At 42.4% G+C, this 22,673-nt stretch overlaps 1 protein-coding gene across 1 annotated transcript in view; it reads left to right on the forward strand.

The window, feature by feature from the left end:
- Positions 1–7,759: 7,759 nt before the first annotated feature.
- The window catches only part of Lrrc8b (leucine rich repeat containing 8 VRAC subunit B), a 63,684-nt gene continuing 48,770 nt past the window's right edge, over positions 7,760–22,673 (forward strand). The window contains exons 1-2 of the mRNA XM_027425880.2: positions 7,760–7,910; positions 21,454–21,531. The gene's annotated coding sequence lies outside the window, so the exon portion shown is untranslated. The remainder of the gene's footprint in view (positions 7,911–21,453; positions 21,532–22,673) is intronic.

Raw genomic sequence — 22,673 nt, forward strand, 5'->3', positions numbered from 1 at the left:
TAGATAATTCATGGTTCATTGTTCATGATTCATTGTCAGATTTTTTATTCATATTTAGACATTCATATTACTTATATCATGATTTATATTTCATGATCTGTATTTCACATTTAATATTTCATAATTCATATTTCAATATTCATATTACATACTGCATGATTCCTAAATCACAATTTGCATTTGATATTTCATAATAGTTTATACTCCCTATTTCATGATTCTTAATTATAATTCATATGTCATATTTCATATATTTTATATATCACATTTCATAATTTGTACTTCAATATCCATATTTCATATTTTATATTTGTTTAGTTTTACCTATTTAACATTTCATATTTCATATTACATGATTCTTAATTTATGATCCATATTTCATAATTACTAGTTCATATTTCATAATTCATATTTCACATTTCAAATTTAATGACCCATATCTCATATTTCATATATCATATTACATAATACATAATTCATATCTCATACTTCATGACTCATAATTCATAATAATATTCCATTCCATATTCCATGTTTTTTCTTACATCTTTCATATTTTATGATTCATTTTAATATTTCATATTTAAGATTTCATGCTAAATAATGTGGTTGCTCTTGGTCACTAAGTCCTAGTATTGGGTGAAAGCCTGGAGATTTAACCACAAGACTCCTGGTCCTTTTCTGAGAGAATGTCCCTCACTTTTATTGTGAAGCAGCCTTGTATACAAACTTCCAAAATAACAGGTCAAAGGGTTCACATCATGATCCTAGTGGGGCAAGGTCAGGAAAACAGGAGGTACCTGTGGTTATGCTGGAAAACAACTCTTAGAGACCTCATGGGGGCTGGGTTCCAATATCTCTCCCTTCTTTATATATAAGAAAACAATTATCAAGTAAGAACTATAAGATTTTAATCATTCTATCTTAGTGTGTTACTATAACTATCTATCTTCAACTCCATCAAAGACCATAGAAGGATAATAAATAAACTCTAGAACTGACAGAGACACCTTGCTTCCTAGACAGTCACCCAAAGTTTCTTGGTAACCTTGGGGCATCCATCTTTACCCTACAGGCCACAATGTGTCTGGCAGACTTCTCAGCAAAGCAGGAAATTCTAAACTGTCTACCTGCATTGGCAGTTTGTCTGTCATCTTTTTTCTGTGTCCTATAGAATGTCTGGCAGACTCTTTCATGAAGCAGGGAATTCTAAACTGTCCTGCATTGGCAGTTTGTACTTCTCCATGAAGCAGGAACGCTTTAGGCATTTTCCTGTGGGTCCTGCATGTCCAGTTTATAAAGCAGCAGTTAAATAGATGAGGCAAGAGTAGCTTCTTACCCAAATGGCTGGTCTTGCCATGTCAAAGTCAAACTCTATAACAAGTTTCTTGGATGCCCATCTTCCTCTCAGATATAGTTGGTGTGCCAGGAGCAGTTGTCAAGAAAAATCCTAAACCATTTAAATGCCATATTTTCTGTAGGTCTTTGAAAGGTTTGGAAATATCTATATATCTAGAAAACCTAACTAATATCAAAGTATCAACAAATAAGGTTCCATTCCAATACAAAGTATCATTTCTATATCATATACCTCCTTTTTCCTTTTAAAAGTGATTGACTGTGACCACTACCATTTTTAATCAACCAAATTTAAATGAAAACAAATATTTGGATCACCTGGGCCACTGCTTCAGGGGGTCCTGCCCCATGAAACCATACCACTCTGGAAGCCTGAAATAAAAGAAATTTCCCTCCCAAGTAACCTGTACTTTAACAACTGTTGCTCCTTCCCCAGCAATTAACAATTTGAAGACAACACAATAGCATTCTTTTGTTAATACTCACACATTTACAATCACACTTCATACACACATGTGTGGCCACACCATACATACAGAACATACATACATCTTTTGAACAAAAGTCACAGAGGAGAGGAGGTGTCAGGGACGGCCATCCTTACCATAGCTTGGCATCTTTGGAGGGTCTTGAGGACTGCTGCATCTTTGTCCATTCCTGTATGGTCTTTTGTAGGGCCTGGGTCTTTTCTTCATCTATTTGGACATATTCTCCTTTCTCATCTGATGTGACAGATGATGTGGATGGACTCTTTTTTGGATCTGGGTTGTTAGTGGGTTCAGGGGATGAAGACATTGGGTTTGACCGTGGACCAAGACTTGGTGAAAGGTACTGGCTTTGCTTTTCGGCCAGGCTTGAGGTGGATATTGACCGGGGGTCAGTAGCAGACCAGCAGGCAGTTTCTTCACCTCATGTAGGCTGCCCCACAGAGGTGTCTTGTGGTGCTGTGGTGAGGGAGCTATGGCTGACTCCACTAGGAGGTTGCTGGGTGCCTTGAAGGTGTACACATCCTCACTATCTGCCGCAGACCCTACTCTGTGCAGGGGCTGACTGGAGCTGCTGAATTCAGCTGGAGAAGAGCAGAGATTATGACTGAAGAAAAGTTTCTCAGGGCGTCAGTGCTCTCTTTGGTTTGACTGAAGCCGCAGATCTGGCAGATGCTCTGGACTCACTTATTCATGTCAGCCTCTGTCTCAGCCATCAGGTAGAAGGTGTGCTCATTGGTAATGATATCAAACATAAACCTCTTTTGGAGCTCTTGTTTGTTGAAGGTCAGGGTTCTTCCAAGTATAGTGCCCCCATTTTTCTCAGGAGGCAATTTCTCCAGCCAGCCTGTGCACACCACATCGTTGCTGGCTGACTGGAGCCAGCAGCAGGCTCGAGTGGACAAAAGCACAGGCTGCTGGGTCAGCTGGCTGCTGGTGGGTAGCTCTGGATGAGGGATTCCTCAATAGCGGATTTCCTGCATTTCTTCAGTAATTTTCTTAGCATTATTGCTTAATCCAAAGTTAAAATTAAATCTTACCAGTACCTTGTCTCTTTAAACTTTATCTGTGTGATTGATTGTAATCTCTATTCCAATTCAACTCTCTTAGGAGTTGAGGCACCCCTTTTCCAGTGCCTTTACAATCCAACTCTCTTAGGAGTTGAGGCACTCCTTCCAGTAACTTTCCAATCCAACTCTCTCAGGAGTTGAGGCACCCCTTTCCCAGTGGTTTTACAATCCAACTCTCTTAGGAGTTGAGGAATCTATTTTCCAGTGCCTTTACAATCCAACTCTCTTAGGAGTTGAGGTACCTATTTTCTAGTACCCTTTGCCAATCCAACTCTCTCAGGAGTTGAGGTACCTATTTTCTAGTACCTTTTGCAATCCACCCTCATAACTCCTTACTTGCTTTCCAGCCTTCTGAGGGTGATCTCTCAGGGTCCCCTTTCTTTCCCGATCTCGGTAGGACCTCCACTTGTGGCTGCTCTTGGCCACTAATTCCGAGTATTGGGTGAAAGCCTGGAGATTTGGATGAACCACAAGATGACTGGTTCAGTTTCTGAGAGAATGTCCCTCACTTTTATTGTGAAGCAGCCTTGTATACAAACTTCCAAAATAACAGGTCAAAGGGTTCACATCATGATCCTAGTGGGGCAAGGTTAGGAAAACAGGAGGTACCTGTGGTTATGCTGGAAAACAACTCTTAGAGACCTCATGGGGGCTGGGTTCCAACAAAGTAATTCATATTTCCTGTCCCATGACATGTATGTCATAATTCATATTTTGTATTAAATAATTCATAATTCATTTTTCACATTTTCAATTTCATGACTCACATTTCATATTCATATATCAGATATCCATAATTCATATTTGATGGCCCATATATCCTATTTCATGTTCTATAATTCAGATTTCATGATTCACATTTCAAAATCCATCTTTCATATTTTATAATTCAAGTTTCGGAGTTCCTGATTCACATTCCGTACTTCATATCACATTTCACATCATATTTCATGTATCATATTTCATAATTCATACTTCCTCATCCATATTTCATTTTTCATAGCTTTTATGCATTTCCTATTTGCCAATTCATATTTCATATTACATGATTCTTAATTCATAATCCACATTTCTTAATTCCTAGTTCATATTTCATAGTTCATATTTCACATTTTAAATTTCATAATCATATTTCATATTTCATTTATCATATTGCATATTTCAGAAATCATATCTCATTCTTCATGACTCATAATTCCTAATCTATAATAATATTGCATCTTCCATATTCCATGTTTCATCTTTCATTTTTTGTATTTTATTATTCAGAATTAGTATTTCATATTTAATATTACATTCTGAATGATTCATATTTCATATCCCATGAGATATTTGTCATAATTCATATTTCATATTACATGGTACATTATTCATTTTCCACATTTGAAATTTAATGACTTATATTTCATATTCAAATATCAAATATCATAATTCATATGTGATGGCAAAAATTCCAATTTCATCTTTCATAATTCATATTTTGTGAACCACTTTTCAAAATTCATCTTTCATATCTCATAATTCATGGTTTATATTTCATAGTTTATTATTCATGATTTGTTTTTCAGTTTTCATATTTCATAATTCATTATTCACATTTCATAATTCATATTTCATGATTCATACATTGCAATATTTCATATTTCATGTATCATGTTTTATATATCATAATTCTTGATCATTGTCATATTTCATAATTCATATGCATGATGCATAATTCATGCTTTATATGCCTTAACTCATATTTTATGCAAAATTAACATTTCATAATTAATTTTTCATTCTGCATATTTTATAATTCCTGATTGTCATCACACATTCCATTGCATCCTTCCTATTTTATATTTCATATATCATAATTTATAATTAATATTTCATAATTCATGTTTCAGAATTCATAATTCACATTACATACTTATCTCAGAGTTCATAATTCATGATACATAATTCATGGTCATTGTTCATGATTCATTGTCAGATTTTTTTATTCCTACATTCACATTCATATTGCTTATATCATGATTTATATTTCATGATCCATATTTTACATTTCATATTTCACAATTCATATTACATATTTCATATATCATATTTCAAATGTGTACTTCAATATCCATATTTCATATTTTATAATTCTTTATTCATTTTACCTATTTAACATTCCATATTTCATATTTCATCTTACATGATCCATGATTTATAATGCATATTTCATAATATCCAGTTCATATATAATAATTCATATTTCAAATTTCAAGACTCATACTTCACATTTCATATATCATATTGCATTTTTCATTATTTATATCTCACACTTCATGACTCATAATTCATAATCTATAATAATATTCCATGTTCCAGATTCCATCTTTCATCTTTTGAATTTCATATTTCTTAATTAAAGATTCATAGTTTATACTCTGTATTTCATGACTGATAATTTCATAGTACTTTACTCATATTTCCTATTTAACATTTCATATTTCATATTTCAGCTTTCAAGATTCATATTTCATAATACGATGCACATAGGGCATAACTGGAGAAAGAAGAAAGACCGGAGCGGCCCTCGTGCTTCAGAAGTTTTCTAAGTGTGGTTGGACACTATCCATCTTGTTCCTCCACTGTCAGTAATATTGATGGCCATCACAGGGGGCAACTTAGCTGATGAAAATTAGGATGTAATGATTAAGCAATCATATTTAACAGCAACATCTGTGGGTTTGCCTGCATTAAAGCAGTTTAAATTTAAATTTAACTTGATCACTGTTGCTTCCTGCTACCAGACAAGGAAGTCAGCTGGGCTGGGATTCGAACTGACCATCAAGTTTATAATTTCTAGCTGTAGATATGAGGACACTAAGGGGTTAAGTAGCTTCCCCAAGTCACCAAGCAACCATGTTGCTGTGACAGAAAGACATTATATGTTCAAAGTCTTGGAAGAGGAAATATCACTTCTCAAACATTCAGACAAGGTTGTGAAATCAGAAACTTCCAACTTAAAATGTCCTGATCTTACAGCCCGATTCTCTTACAGCACTTAACTTTTATTCAAAATTATATTTAAAAAAACTTTGTCCAGGTGGTAACTATTTGAGCGTTATACTTAAGTCTAGAATGACAGCTGTGTGCACAAGAATCTCACAATACAATTTAATAACAATGTTGAGTGTTCAAATGAAAGAAATTAAAAAAAGATTTGTGTGTACCACATTGTGTATCACATGTGTGGGGGTGCCACTTGCTTGGGTGCCATACATATGGGTGCCACATATATGGGTGTCACAAATGTGTGGGGACCATGTAGGGGGGCGCATGTGTGTGGGTGCCTTCAGGGGCCAGAAGAGGGTGTCAAATCACTTGGAGCTGGAGTGGTAGGCAGTTATGAGACACAACAGAACCTTGACCTTCAGCAAGAGCAGTCTGTGCTCTTAACTGCTGAGCCATCAGCCCTCATGGGGTTTTCAAGTTTTACTTCCAGACTCAATACAACTGCCACCCTGAGCAGATTGGACAAGGACAGGCAGAGCAGTGACTTTCGGGGTATACCGGTCTCTATTGGACACAGTGCAGCCTTACATAACTCAGTCGTGTGTATGGGTGATCCAAATGCTGTCTTCAATTTATTCCTCTGGGACTGTTTTGTTACCCCTTTTTGTTAAGATAGAGTTGTGAATACCATAGCAACTTAGAGATACAAATCTTGCTGAACTGAATCATCGTGCTAGAGATAACCTGGACAAAGACTGAGCTTTTTGGTTTCTGTTGTTTTTCTTTTCTTTTTTCTTTCTGTTTTTAAGGAACAGGGAGGGTGGGTGTGGGCGAGTTAAGGATTCGAGGAGGATAAAAGGATTAAATCACCCAATTTTCTGGATTCAGATTAAATTTTTTGCTTAACTTGTAAATGACTTTTTTTTTTCGAGACAGGGTTTCTCTGTGTAGCTTTGGAGCCTATCCTGGCACTCGCTCTGGAGACCAGGCTGGCCTTGAACTCACAGAGATCTGCCTGCCTCTGCTGGGATTAAAGGCGTGCGGCACCAACGCCTGGCATAAATGACTTTGTTACTATTCAAATGCAAGGCCACTTCCCCGGAGAAGGGAGAGAGAGGGTGGGGCAGGTGGCCATCAACAATGAAATACTATTACTAGGTGTAGTCATTCTGCCATATTGTTCCTCAAACCGAAGACAAGCACACTGGTACCTCATGTGGAAGATAAAGACACTGGAAATAAAAGCATGGTTTTGGAAGCCCAGAAGCTAGCGTAAGTAGCATTTGTTTGGCACTAGTAGAAACCTCCCTCCCAGGAGTCCTGCAACCTTTCCAGTCACGCGAGGTAAAAAGCGTTAAAGGACTTCACTAAGGCAGGCCCTGCGCCGCGCACCCTACCCTTCCTGATGGCCCAAGTTATGCCAATAACAAGTTTCTCAGGGGTGCACACGTGAGCAGGCCGGGGTTCTCTGCTGGGGCGGCGCGCCTGGGGAACAGCCCTAAGCGCCCGTTCCCGAGTTCTTGGGATGCAGCCCAGCTCCCGGCAACGCGTGTGGCTGCCATGCACGCATGTGGCTGCCATGCACGCATGTGGCCGCATGGCGCTGGAGCGGGGAGGTGGCCGCTGCGCTTTGTCTGAAGCAGGAGGGTGAGTCTCTGGGCCCCGCGGTCCGTCCAAAGGCCGGCGGACGCTCGGCCCGGCGGCGGCGGAGCGATCCCGGCAGGGGCCGCTTGGAGGCGGCGCTGCGCGTCCCCAGCTCCCGCCCGCCAGCGCCGCCGCCCGCGCGCTCCGCTCCTCCTCCGCCCGGGAACTTAGTCAGCGGTTCGCGCCGCCGCTCGCCATTGGCCCGCTGCGCGCGCCGCGTCACAATGGAGCGGCTCCGGGCGGCGAGCCCGGCAGCGCCGGGCTTCCCTGAGCCGCAGTCCCCGGCGAAGTGCGAGCGCCGGCCGCTCGGCGCGCTCCGGCCGGCCGGGCAGCGCGGGCCCCGGGGGCTCAGGGTGCGAAGGTAGGTGGGGACGGCGGCGCTAGGCGGGGGAAGGGGACGCGGCGGCAGCAGCAGGTAGGGGCCGCAGGGCAGGTGCGGTTACCTGGCCGCGCCTCACCTGGGAGTCCCGCAGCGGGCAGGTGGCACAGTAGCCAGGCCGAGCGGCTCCCACGCCCCCGCGGCTCCCACGCCCCCAGGAGAGGGAGGGCCGCGTCCCTACACGCCACTACTCCTGGATGCTGGGGCCATTTGGGGCGAGAGGAGGGGGCGGCCGCGCCCAGGCGGTGCCTTCCCTGCCCCCGCGGCTGAACGCGCACCTGTGTGTGTCCTGGGCGAGGACCCTCCTTCTCCACTTCGGGTCTTGCCGCAGGTGAGTGCAGCTCACTCGAGGGGGTCCACATTGGGTCGCTGACGATTGCCCCTACCCTGGTGCCTTCTGGCGCCTCCTGTCGACATTTTATGCTCTTGGGTATTTACCGGCCTGCAACTGTGACTTTAGAGTTTGAGCTATCAGGGGTCAACTAATTTCCATTTGAAGACTCAGAGGTTACTCCTCGTGGGCTGCTGGTGCTGACAGGTTAGAAGGGAAGAGGCTCGTTAATCCGTGTCCTCGACTGACTTCCCAAAGTCCGTAGGTTGCCTGTAGTCATATGACGTTTGTGGAAGACTTTGGTGTGTGGTCATGAAAACCACCACTGGGACCCCTTGCCTCCCCGCCCCCCACATACACCCCCAGAAAACAAACCTAAATTTGAAAGTCAATTCCAATGTGTGGATTTCCTTGAATACATTCTATCTTGCCTGAAAACTTAACAGAAAAAAAAGTGCTTTACAAAAATTAGAGTGAAAGTTTATTTTATTTGCATTGGTGTTTTTCAGGCATGTATGTCTGTGTGAGGGTATCAGACTTGTAGTTGCAGACAGTTGTTAGCTGCCATGTGGGTGCTGGGAATTGAACCCAGGCCTTCTAGAAGAGCCATCAGTGCTCTGAGCCATCTCTCTAGCCCCAAGAGTGAAAGTTTTAAAAATTGCAAGTGTGAAATCAATTTGGGTAATATGTTCAGTGACTATCAAGAAATAAGAGCCTGGGAGTGTGGCTCTAGGGGACTTAGAAGGGGCAAGACTGAGGGTTTAGTGCCCCCAAAGTACATAGTAATGATAATAGCAACAGTAACGGTGTGTGGTTTGACTGGACAGCTATGTTGTAAGCCTAAATCTAGGGCTGGCATATCCTAGTTCTAGTACTGTCACATGCACAAATTCTGCCTCCTCAGGACCCCCAAACGTTGTCTTGGATGCCAAAGTCACTTTCTTTTGCCTTGAGCTTTCCTAGCAAGCAGGTCCACTCTTGAAGAGAATAAGAAATAAGAGTTAATCCCCCAGGCAATTGGGCCTGTGCGATTTAAAACCTTAAGCCCTAACAAGTCTGATGCTGCTGTGAGCTACAAATCAGGACTGGGGAGCAGGAGTTGACAATGAGCACACCTTGAGTCATGACCATTTTCTTATGCCCAGTTTCCAAAGCCAGGGGTGGACGTGATCTTCATGTTCAGCTGAGTGTTTGTAGGGAGACACTGTAGCCCCGCCTCCTAGGAGCTGGCTACAGGTATGCTTGACCATGCCTGTGAGGGCGTGGTCAGGGGAGGTTCAGGATGGCTTGGGGAGTCCTTAAGGGTATAGCGGCAGACACGTGGGAGCTCTCTCTGGCCTCTCTGCCTCTGGGCTTGTGTTTGGCTGGTGTTTATCTGAATAAAGACATCTTAACCCTACTGACTACAGCTCTTCTTCGTTCTCGCAATAAGTGTTCTTTGGAACGCCTGGGTTTTTTTGTTTTCTGAAGAGAAGGTTGTTCCAACATAAACCTCAATACACCGCGAGCAATTGCATTAGACATGTTGAGATTTGTCTTCAAGCCCACTGGCCACCCCCACCACTATTCCCCACTGCTGTTTCAACTTTTAAAATCATCAGTATGAAAACGTCAACATGAATTAAACTAAACAAAGTTCTAGGCAATAAATTTGGAAAGAACACCAGGTGACCTAAAGTGTTTTAGATAACCACATGGGTATTCTTTTCTTTTTGGTTTGTTTTCTGAATTTGAAAGGGGAAAGGTTTTTAAAACTTAGAATCCATTCTTAAGAAAATTTTAACTTGTAACAACTGTTTTTTGACATTTTTGTGTAGGAGTCTTTTGTGTTCATTTTTATTGTAACCACCCATGCAAAACCCAATTATTGTTTTTTGTTTAGTGCCTTTCAAGTTGAATTTCCATTTCATTTTCTCTCCCCCAGCATCCCTCTGTTGCCCTGGGATGTTATCAGAAGTGGGTGTGTTCTGATTCTGTTGTGTTCCTCAACAGTGGTGGATAGTTGCTTGTCTTGGCAGAGAACATGCTCTCCACTATGGTTTGCCAGCAAATAGCTTGGTTCTGTGACCACCTAAAGGAAGCCAGGAAACCCCAGTGCTGTGTAGAATATGCTAAAGCAGTCAAGAACTGCCTCCCAGTCCACGTTGAGACTGCTTTCTGCTTTCATATTTCCAGCCTTCTTGCTGGTGCCTACTCTTCAGCTATGTTTCAACTGTATTTTCTTTAAAAAAAAAAATATATATATATATATATATATATATATATTGTTACTGTGAGTGTGTGACGTGTATGTGCAGGCTTTTGCATGCTACAGCACATACAGAGGTCAGAGGACAACTTTGTGGAGTGTCTTCTACCTGTGTGTGAGTCCAGGAATTGAACTCCAGAGAACAGCAGCTGTATTTATTTGCCTGCTGCGTTGTCTCCCCGGCCCTCAACTGTATTGTCTAAGCTCCTTCACACCCTCATAGATTTAGTTTTCTCTGCAAAACAATACCTTTACCAGACATATAGCCTGTTTTTATTTTTCTGGATCCCTAAGACTGATCTGCAATAAAAATTGGACTACCTCCACTGACATCTCCATGCTCATTTAGAAACTGAGCAACAAGGTAACATTGAAGTCCCTCTTGTGAGATTTCCCTTTCTTTAGACTTCTACTCACTTGCAACACAGTTTAGGTTGGCTCCTTTGGTGCTGTTGTGAAAGAGCAAAGGGAATAAAAATGGATGCCAGCTTCAACCTCGACCTTTTCTTTTCACTTTTTGACCTTCATCCTGCCTTTGATGTGGGTCACTTGACTGACTCTTTGGATTGCCTATCTGAACTGCATCTTTGCTTCTTTGAATACAGACCACTTTACAGGTCTTTCCTGCCTATCTGAGCCACCTCTCCTTGGCGCCTCTCTGGAGTGCCCGCCATTAAACACGGGAGCTGCTCGTGCATGGCTGTTTTGTTTCCAGCTCCGCAGAGGTTGTTTTTCTCATTTCCAGTTCCACAGAGGTAACTGAGGTTTTGCTTTGTCCATCTCTAGTGGGGACTGAATTCTTTAAGGTCACATGTCCTTGTCCTTAATTCTGTGTGCAGGATTAAGAGCACGTCCAAACTTTATTTTCTTCCTTTAAATCTTTTTTTTTTTTTTCCGGCTTTTTGCAACATTCCCTCATCACACACAAAATCTGAAAATTTGCCTGAGAGCCTGAACCTTGCATGCTGGTGGGCTTGCACCTGACCTTTGCCATCATTTTGGATGAGTTGATGGCTCAGTTAAGATTAGTTCCTAGTCAGTGATCACAAAACAATGACCTAAACAAAGTGATGTTTGTTTCCCTTCCACATTAAAGTGAAAGAGTTAATAAACAGCTAGACATGATGGTAATTCTTGTAGTCCCAGTATTTGGGACACTAGCACAGGAAGATTGCTACAAATCCAAGGCAGCTTGGACTATATCGTGAATTCTGATCCAGCCTGGGCTACATAGTAAGACCTTGTCTCATCCATGAGTTAGAATCCACCCCACCCCACCCCCACACATAAGTGTTATGGATAGACAAGCAAGAGGTATATGATGGCACCATTGTCTTCTGGGAAGGTTGGTTTTATTTATTGGCTCTGCCATACCTAGTGTGAGGCTTCACCCTTATGGTTCGTTCTGACAACCTAGTTCCAAGTGGTGGAAAGAAGGTCTGGAAGAGGAGGGAAATGGCATCAGCTTGCTGTCCCATGAGAAAACTTTTTGGGAGCTTCCAAATACTGTATCTCATTGCCTAGAGCGCAGTGCCCATTGTCACCACCATGCTTAACACCAAATATCCGAAAGTAGCAATGCCTTAGATCTTTAGGTCTTATGACTTTAACCTTGGAAGAGTAAGTTTTGAACTCTCTGACCTTAAGCCAAGATGAGGTGAAGCCATTTTTATGGGCCCCAACAAGCTCCCAAGAGCCAGGCTTTCTTCTTCCATATTGTTTTTAGTCTCTTGTTGTTTCTGCTGCTGTGTGTGCCAGTACTCTCCCTTTCATCCCCCATGGCAGTAGGCTAGCTGGGGTAGGGTGTCTGCATCTGCAATGAGTTTCTAACTTAGGTCACCAGGTTATTCAGCTAAGGCTGTTGACCATTGTCACCATTCCCCTCTTGTTTCTCAATAAGAGATTTTTAGGGATCTTAGTTTGTTGTTGTTGTTTTTGTTTGTTTGTTTGTTTGTTTTAAGACATTATCTCTGTGTAGCCCTGATTGGCCTGGAACTTACTACATAGACCAGTCTGGCTTTGAATTTACAGAGACTGGCTTGCTTCTTCCTCCCAAGTGCTGGGATAAAAGTCATGTGCCACCATACCTGGCCTAACATGTTTCATGTGTACTTTCAATCATGAAAATTCTATAAAAATTTTAAGATATGCTGGGTGGGGTGGCATACACCTTTATTCCCAGCAGTCAGCACTAGTTGGATCTCTGCATTCCATGCCAGTCAGGGATAGACACACAATCTCAAAACAAACAACAAACATGTTAACATAGTGTATGTGTCAACATGTTTTCCATAAATGTTATATAGCTCCATATATTTCTTCTCTATGAACTAGTCCCAAGATGACACATCATTGGTTTCATATCCTATTTTAAATAGTTGAGCATTTGTCCCAGTTGGTGGTTGTCATATTATTGGAAAATACCTTGTCACAGGAGGGAGATGGGTATTTGAGTGGCAGAAGCAATGTTTGTTGTTATTTGTTGAGATGGGGGTCTCTGTGTATAGCCCCAGCTGTCCAGGAACTCTCTGTAGACAAGGCTGGCCTTGTACTCACAGAGGTCTGCCTGCCTCTGTCTTCTGAGTGCTGGGATTAAAGGCGTGCACCACTGTGCCAAGCTTAGCAATGTATTATTTCCTCAATGTTAGACTAAAAACACAACATACATTAAATGATGTCTCAAGAAATCAAATGGCAGGAATCCTGACTTTGCCACTCCCTGGGTATAAAGTCTCTCACTTTATATACTTCTCACTCCCTGTATGCACAGCCTCACTCCCTGTATACACAGCCTCTCTTCCTGTATTCACAGCCTCACTCACTGGATACACAGCCTCACTCACTGTATGTACAGCCTCCTTTCCTGTATATACAGCTCACTGGGTATGTACAGCCTCTCTTGGCTCCCTTGCCTGTAAACTGGGGATAGTAAGGACACATGGAGAATAAGGGGAAACATTTTATATAAAATGTTTAATACTGTGTCTGGCAAAGGAAGTGTTAACTTTCCCATTTTAATTTGGCCTAGCTTTTTTCATGAATCTTCCTACAATGAACTGTTACTCTACATTAAAAATTACATTTTTTTTTTCAAGACAGGTTTTCTCTGTATAACCCTGGCTGTCCTGGAACTCACTTTGTAGACCAGGCTGATTTTGAACTCAGAGATCTGCCTGCCTCTGCCTCCCAGAGTGTTGGGATCAAAAGCATTTGCCACAACCAGGAAAATAAAAATACTCTTATACTGATCATTGTAGGTATCTAAGTGACTGTCCTTAACTTCTCAGTCAAACTTAAGGAAATTGTCTCCAAAGTTAGTTTAAAATCCAAAGAGCAACAAAATTTAAAACCCAAAGAGCAAATGATAAATTCTGTTATCATTTGATCAAAAAACCAGCCAAGCCTTTCTATTCCCCAGCCTTGAGGTGGATAATCTTTTTGGATGATCCACCAATGAATCAGTGACAGTGACAACCATTTCCACTCTTAATAAAGCTTCATGGTATTTTAAGCAACCATTAATCACTTGCTGCATGCCAGGTGCTGTGCCAAGTCCTGAGGTAGCAATGGTAAGCAAAGCCCTGTCTGGTCTCAGTGTTCACGGAGCTGGTGGGTTATTGGAGTCAGTCAGGCAGCTGCTGAAGACAAGGGAGACTCTCCATGGTAATTGTTGTTAGGAGGGACACAGAGAAGGCTGTGACGCATGTACAGGTGTCCTGTGGTCAGAGGCTGAATGGTGTCTTTAGAGGCAAATGCTGACCCCACAAGCTACATTCACTAAAGGGGGCCGTGGTGTTGGCTTGAAATTAGCTCAGATGTGGGCAGCTTAGGTATGGACCTGTGGATTCCCAGCTCCGTCCAAAGGAGGCATGGCATTCTGTTTGGCACTGCCATTCAAACCAGGGTCTGTAGAGATGGAGAAGTAGTGGAGTGACAATGTGGTACTTGGCTCTCAGGTACCCACTCCTCGTCCCCACCCTCCCTCATGCACAGAGTGTGGAATGAGTGTGTACAACTGCGATTCCAGAAAGGGGACCACCAATTTTGGGAATACTTTAAATCTTTTACTGTTCATTTGTGTTGCACTAGCAAGCTCTAAATACAGGTGGGTTTGTGTGTGTGTGTGTGTGTGTGTGTGTGTGGTTTTTTGTTTGTTTGTTTTGATACATCAAGCAGATGTACCTGAAAATTCACCTTTAACCCATCCACTCCTAAAAAGCCTACTGACAGGTCCCTGCAAGATCCAGTGAAGCCCCTACCCTGACAGGAGACACAGAAAGGCGCCGTCCTTCAAACCAGTTGCAGAGATTGGAGAGACAGTATTTCCCCAAGTGTTTGTTCCTTTTTTGACTATGCTCGACAAGACAAGGATAATAAAGTAAGATCTTTCAGGGAGTAAGGAGCTGATCTGCAGCATCCTTAGCAAGTAGAATTTAAAGGATGTGGACCTTTTGGAGACTATTTGTAAAGAGTCGGCTCCTACAGCTGCAGTAAACAGACCAGAGAGCAGCACCAGGCATGAGCGGTATTCCAGAGGGCTGGCTGGGATGGCCAGTGGGTTGTCCCAATGTCCAGTCCCTCTGTGGCTTTCAAGTTTGTTTCGGGAGGAAGCAAGCTTGGCAGGGGATGACATTGGCAGGTACATTGGCAGGGAATGCCATTTGTCCTTGCCACATCTAAAAGAGCTAAAAAAAAAAAAAAGAAAAAAAAAAAAGACAGGTGAGGAAATGTTTCCTCTTTTAGTCTCTGCAACTGACTTGAAGGAAACCGTCTATCTGTGAATCTCTCACCAAGGTAGGAGCATGAGTGATCCTTGTGTGTGGGGGGGCTGTCAGCCACTATTCTGCAGGTTATTCATTTATTTCTGAGTGGATGCACCTAAAGTGAATTCTATTAATCTGAAGATTTCTAAAGTTTATCTCTCTAGGCAAAATTAGATGAGTTTGTTGCTGGCCCAGTTTAAGTGCCAAGATGGATGGCATCCTCAGGCAAGCTATGACTTGTCTCCCAGCTGTTTCTGTGAGTCATGATGCCATTTCTCAAAGTACCAGATTTAGGGGTGTGTGTGTGTGTGTGTGTTGCTCAGGTTCCCAAGGTACCCAACACAGGCAATTTATGCTGTGCCCCTCTTAATTTCCAGGTGCCAGAAGTTTGTCACTGTCCCCCAAATACACTTGTGACTGGGGCTTCTTGCTTTGCACCTCTCCTGGCACCTGGACCTCCTCTCAGTGGTACTCTGAGGTCTTTGTTCTGTGTCTCCTCAATGAAGAGTTTTCTCAATTGTGACCTCAGGGTACACTTTGCTGCTCTCCCAGTCCCCAGCGGGCTTTCATACCTTGGTTTACTGGTCGGTTTGTTTGTGTTCTTTGCCCCCCACCTCCCATACTGATGGCAGAATGAAAATTCTGTTAAAACAGACTTTGTTCTATTCTTGATTGGCTCTTTAGCATGGCAAATAGTGAGCTTCCCAGAACTTGCACATATGCTAGTGGACAAATAAGTTGATCCTATTGATCATTAAATTGGCCTGTGGCACCTGCTTTCACAGAATAAGCAGGCCTGGAGTTAGTGCGCTAATGATTTTCCTTTTCCCTGACAAAATGTATTTACTTTTAGACACCGCCCCCTCCACCTTTTTTCCCTCAAAATACCCACACATTTACTGGAATTGATTCTTGATTTCTCTTCTGTTTCTCCCTCTACACTTCTGCTTGTGTCATTGGCAGCTGGTATACTCATGCAGAGGCCATTCCCTTCACTTCCTCCCTCTGAACCCTTTCTCTTCAGCTTCTTCACTGTGAGTCTGTTCTAGGAAGACCAGTGATGATCTTTCGACTGATATTTAATTTGAAGCCCTGTCTGTCTTATCGTTTGTGGACACTGCAGGATCTTTCTAAAAGGCTAATCTCACCATATCAAGGTGGCTCCTTTTGCCAAGGTGAGCAGGTGCAGAGGCCCAGGTGTGCAGCATCATAAAGTCGTCTTCTGTCTGGCCTTTGCAACTGTCACCACCACCTGTTGCCACTCATCCCTGGTGTGTGTGAACATGGTATAGGCCCTCATGCCCCATCTTTAGCTGTTTGTAATTCAGGGAGGTGGTCAAGACACTGTACTCTGTGTTGATGTTTCTTCCCGTTATCTTAGTGCTCTCAATAAACCAAGGCTCATCTTTCAAGCCTGGTTCTTCTGAAGACCTTGGCTGCCATTTTTCTTCCATCACCCCTACCTCACCCCCTCCCCCATGTTGCTTCTGGTGGACCCATGCCCCATTCCAGAGACTGCACGGACATGCTTTCGACTGGTGTTTTGGAAGAAATCTCTTTTAAGACACACTATAAATGCTGTTCATAGATGTCCTAGTTAGGTTTCTGTTGCTGTGATAAAATACTGATAAACAACTTAGGGGAGAAAAGCATTTGTTTGGGTTACAGCTACAGCTCATCATGAGGGAAGATGGAGCAGCAGGAACCTGGAGGAAGAAGCTGATGCAGAGGCTCTAGAGGGGTGCTGCTTACTGGCTTGCTCTTCAGGACTCACTCAGCCTGCCTTCTTATAGAACCCAGGACCACCTGCCCAGGGATGGCCCCACCCACAGTGTACTGGATCCTTCCCCCATCAATCATTAGTCAAGAAAATGCCCACAGTCCAGTCTGATGGAGGTGTTTCTTCAACTGAGATCTCCTCTTCCCAGGTGACTTTAGTCTGTGTCAAGTTGCCAAAATGGCAACTGGGATGGGTTGTAGGGTCAATGACCTCATGATTACTGAACATGAAGATGACTCAAGGTTCCTGATTTGGTGACAGGGATACAGGACACAGCTTTTGTACTTCTCTGGCACAACCCTGGCCTTTTCTTTCTATGAGAAGTTGGTTTTAGGTGGTTTGCACAGACCTGAGGCTTGGGTATTTAGAGCAGAGCCTATGAGAGCTTGCCTTTGTCATGTGTGTAAAGATAGAAGCTAATATTTTTCATCATTACTTTATAAGTACAAATATGACTTTTTTTTTTCTTCGAGAAACCTGTGACTTTGGAGGCTGTCCAGGCACTTTCTCTGTAGACCAGGCTGGCTTTGAACTTACAGAGATCCACATGCCTCTGCCTCCCGAGTACGGAGTACTGGGATTAAAGGCGGGAGCCACCAACGCCCAGCTGAATATGACATTTTGATTTTTAAAGAAACAGGAATAACTTAAATATTCCCAATAGAAGCTAAATTAAATACCAGAATGGCTTGGTGTCCATCACTGTTTATTTAAAAATTCAGGAAATTTATGCAGTTGTTTGATCATGAAACTCATTTTCTCTGAAGTGGGATCCTGGTGTGACATGCATGTGTTTAGAAGTCTTACCTTGATCGGCATATTGTATTCTTTTGACACATATATGCAAACACAGTATAGCTAATGTATTTCTACAGTTCTTATCACAACTAAGCTTTAAATACTATAGAACCTTTAAAAAATGAGTTATTTTACTTCGGATACAGCTAGCAATCAAGTCTATTAAAACTTTGGTGATTGACCGGGTGGGATGGCTCAGTGGATGAATGTATCTACCACCAAGCCTGAAGGCCTGAATTTGATCCCTGAAACTGACATGGTGGAAGGAGAGACTCCTAAGTTCTCCTCTGACGTCCACATAGATGCCCTGGCTCATAGTCACAAATGCACACACTTTCACACATGCACACACTCATATACTCACACACACCCTCATACACTCACATACACTCATACACTCACACACACCCTCATATACTCACATACTCACTCATTCACTCACACACCCTCAAATACACACACACACACACACACACCACACAGAGATGAAATTTTTGTTGGAAAACTGTCCCTTCATGAGATAGATATGAGGATTTCAAAGCTTATTATATGTGGGTAAGTATTATTTATTGGCAAAATAAGACTATGTAATCAAAGGCTTAAGAAATCTTTCCACATAGCTGAGAGAAGGGACCAGAACCATACGGTGCACTCTTTTAAAATGGTGAGTGTTTGTCACGAGTTAGCTAGTGATAGATTGGGCGGGGGGAGGAGGGGATTCAAGGCTGAGCTAATACAGTAGTTCCCTCCTCCACATCTGCTCCAAGCCAAGAAATGACAACTCTCCCCCAAGCCAGAAGACTTGCTTCTTGGTCAGAGTCTTCATTTCCTCAACACCCATAACCCTAGGAGATTTCAAAATGACCCTTCGCTCAGTGACCTGAAAATTGTGCCCCCAAGGCAAGGCACTGTGAGCTGACTGCTGAGAACAGGGTTTGCTCTTCAACTGTAATGTGGGAAAACAGTGGATTTGAAAAGAGAAATAAAGAAAATAGTTTGGGGGCAGGGGACCCCACACCAGGCATCAGTGACAGAGATAATTTCAGGCAAAGGTTAACTATCTGGAGATGGAACCTACCAGAACATCTCTCCCTACAAAAATGGCTAAAATTTAGCTGGCAGTCAGCTGGTTCAACAGTTGATTGGTTTCTACAATAACTAGCCCTGGAACTCACTGTGTAGACCGGGCTGGCTTTGAAATTAGAGATGTGCCTGCCTCTGTCTCCTGAGTGCTGAGACTAAAGGTCTCTAAGGCTATATCTTAATCCTATTAAAAGGGGGAAAGTTCATCATTTTATCAAGAATGTTAAATATGTTCTCAGGAAGAGGTTATTAACTGCAACATGTGAAAGGGTATGGGCCCTGCAAAGACCCAGGACATTTTCCTTATGGAATAATGCGTGTGTAGAAGAGAGTCTTGGGGTTTTTTGTTGCTGTGAAGAGACACCATGACCATGGTAACTCTTATAGATAAAACATTTACTTGGAATGGTTCACTTACAGTTTCAGAGATTCAGTCCATTATTATGACAGGGAGCATGGTGGTGTGCAGGCAGACATGGTGCCGGAGGAGTAACTGAGAGTCCTACATCTTGCAGGCACAGGAAGTTGACTGAGACACTGGGCAGTATCCTCAGCATAGGAAAACTCAAAGTGACACACTTCCTCCAACAAGTTCATACTCACTCCACAAAGCCACACTCCTAATAGTGCCACTTCCTATGAGATTATGGGAGCCAATTACATTCAAGTTACCACAAGGACTGAGTTGTGAATGCAGCCTTTCTTGGGCCACCCTCTGGGAGAAGACATTTGGCAGCTGATCCCAACTCTCCTTCTCTCAACAACTTAGAGAAAATCTGTCCTGAATTTCAAGAACATCACTGATTATATTTCTGTCACTTATATATTAAAGCATTTACAGCTTGAGCGTGGGTGGTGCACGGATTTAATCCCAGTACTCAGGAGGCAGAGGCAGTAAGATTGTGAGTTCCAGGACAGCCAGAAGAACGCAGAGAAAGCCTGTCTCAAAAAAAAAAAATTTTTGGAAAAAAAAAAGCATTTATTGTACCTGGTGATCTTGTAATGGCTTGTTTTTGAGTGTTTTTGAGAAATACCTAAGGTCTTTGGCTCCCAGAATTTGCAAGTGAGAACCTAACCCCAAAGGTTAGGCCTCTGGGAGGAAATTGGCTCAGGAGGGTGGAGTCCTTATGAATGGTGTGAGATGAATATCCACACAAAGGAGCTGGTCTGCCCTTCTTCTGTGTAAGGTTACAATGAAACACCAGTCTTGGGGGACAGGCCCACAGCAGACCTTCAACCCGCCAGTGCTTTCTTGGAGAAATATAAATAAATCACAAGTATTTACATGTCCCAGAAAAGGATGAACAAGAGCTCAAGATGGTGGTCAAAAAGGAAAAACAAAACAAAATAAAAAACACATCAGGGAGATGGGAACCTTGAGAAAAGAGTGTTGATTTTTGTTTGTTTGGTTTGGCTTTTTGAGACAGTGTTTTTCTGTGAGGTCTTGGCTGCCCTGGACCTGACTTTGTAGACCAGACTGGCCTAGAACTAACAGAGATCTGCCTGCCTCTGCCTCCCAAGTGCTGGTATTAAAGGCGTGCACCACCACTGATGGGCTGAAAGTGTTTCGTTTGGACACTGGGCTTCTTGAGGCTTTAAAGGAACAGAGTGGTAGGGTTAGAAGGCCTGAATGTGTAGATGGTAGTAGAAGAGCTGGTAGTGGGGGAAAGCCGCCTCCCTCTTTGAGCAGACACAGTGACTTCCTCACAGTGACACAAAAGTCAACCCCACCCAGGAATTTCCTCTGGGCATATTTTATACAGGAGCTTGGAAGCTAAGTTTGTCTACAAAGAACTCGTCATTGCATTACCTTCTCGACCACACTTCCTTCAGTGCTACAAAGTAACCAAAAGTTAAAAGTTGTTATTATCCACACCCTTGGATCAGTATATGATTTCCAAAAGTAGGTAGCAGTTAAAGGTTTTAATTTGCATGTTCAAATTTTTAGTAAAACTTTATAATCCAAGATGTTTATCATTCTACCTCCTATAAACAGACAGTGGCTTTTACTGAATTTCTTTTTCTTTTTCTTTTCTTTTTTTTTTTTTTTTGAGACAGGGTCTCCACATAGCCCTGACTGTCTTAGAACTCACTATTTAGACCAGATTGGCCTTAGAGATCCAGCTGCCTCTGCCCCCAGAATACTAAGGCATGTGCTATCACACCTGGCCTTCATTTACTGACTTTTATAGTTTTTCTATTGTTGATTTAATAGATACAAAGCCTACTTTCCCCATTAGACTTACCCTTTAATGCATAGACCAATCTCATAGAAGAAACTCTGTAGCCTTTTCTCAGTGAGCCAGGACCTCCTCTCCCATCCTCATCTCCACCCCAAGAGTTTGGAATTTCTAGCCTGCTTTTTCATCTGTGTGTGTGCCTTGTTGCCATGGTGATGAGCATAGTCACAATGGAGATCATGGCATATATAATAAGAGTTGTCATGGGTGGCAGAACTGGAGCAACCCACTGGAAGAGATACTGGGCTCTGGGCTGATGCTTTCTGTCCTTTCATTACCCAGGAGTGAAGAGGTGGAGGAATGACCCACAGAAGTCTGTGACGAGTCTTCAGTACAGACATCCTTTAACTCTGCTACTCAGTGAGTATTTGGGGAAATTTTCAGTACTTACTGGTCACAAACTGTATTGTTTAACTTCACATTTTTCTCAACCTAGTCTTTGAATGGAGACCTGCCTGCTTGGGATGTCCCCTCTTCAAGCTACTTGGCTTTTTATCAGATTTTCTTCTGACTTCATAAAAAGCAGCCCTGATAACTAAGAGTTCACAGTATTTTGTCCCCCCCCCCAAGTTTTTAAATGCAGTCAATTAATGCGCATTTATTCCATGCTTGTTTTAAAATTACAATGAAATAGTCTCTAGATTTTGTGAAAATTTGTGACTTCTGTAATCAGCTGTCCAGCAGCTGTCCACGATTTGTTTTTAACCTATGTGCATATTCATTCTTTGTACATTGAATCTTTAAGGATTGCATTCCCAGGTGCTCATAAACTACCCAGATATTAAGCAAAATGACCTAGTTGCTCAATCCTAAATAATCCTGGTTTTAAATTTATTGTTTTACATTTTATTGCTCATATTTTTGTTTGTTTAGATGGCATGTACAATATGAAATAACTCAATGCTGTATTTTAGGTTCTAAAGTCATGGTTCATCCATTGCAGACCAAACCACATGTGCATTTTATTAGCTTGGTTACAAATGAAAATGAAAGCACAATGGTAAGATAAATGCTTATGTGTAACAAAAATTAATTACTAGAAACACTGCTAGAAGCAAGAGGGTTAAGAGTGTTAAACCTAGAGTGATGTAATAACTCAATTATGCTTGAACCACACTTACTCAAGATTAGTACAGTCCCTCTGTACTAGTACAGGGACTGTACTAGTCTTGAACTGCTGTATGGGTTTGCTGCTTGCTCTGTGATGTGAGAGAACTCAAACTCCGTCTAGTCCTGCTTCTTTGCCTCTAGGGCTCCTTCTCACCCAGTGACCTTGAATTCATTAGTTGTTTTGATGGTTCCAACAAGGACATGAAGGTGTGTTTGGAGTCTTTGGCACACTACATCTTAAACATACAACAGTGCATTGTATGTCCAAGCCCACTCTGTGGCTTGAGAAAGGCAGGCACTGGGGTGGGATCTGGAGTGTCCATGCTGACTCTGGCCCAGGCTCAGCTTGAGCTGTGCTTGGAACCTCCTCTTTAACCTGGTTCCCAGCACAT

Source organism: Cricetulus griseus, chromosome 7, assembly GCF_003668045.3.
Source record: "Cricetulus griseus strain 17A/GY chromosome 7, alternate assembly CriGri-PICRH-1.0, whole genome shotgun sequence".
NCBI classification, from domain to species: domain Eukaryota; kingdom Metazoa; phylum Chordata; class Mammalia; order Rodentia; family Cricetidae; genus Cricetulus; species Cricetulus griseus.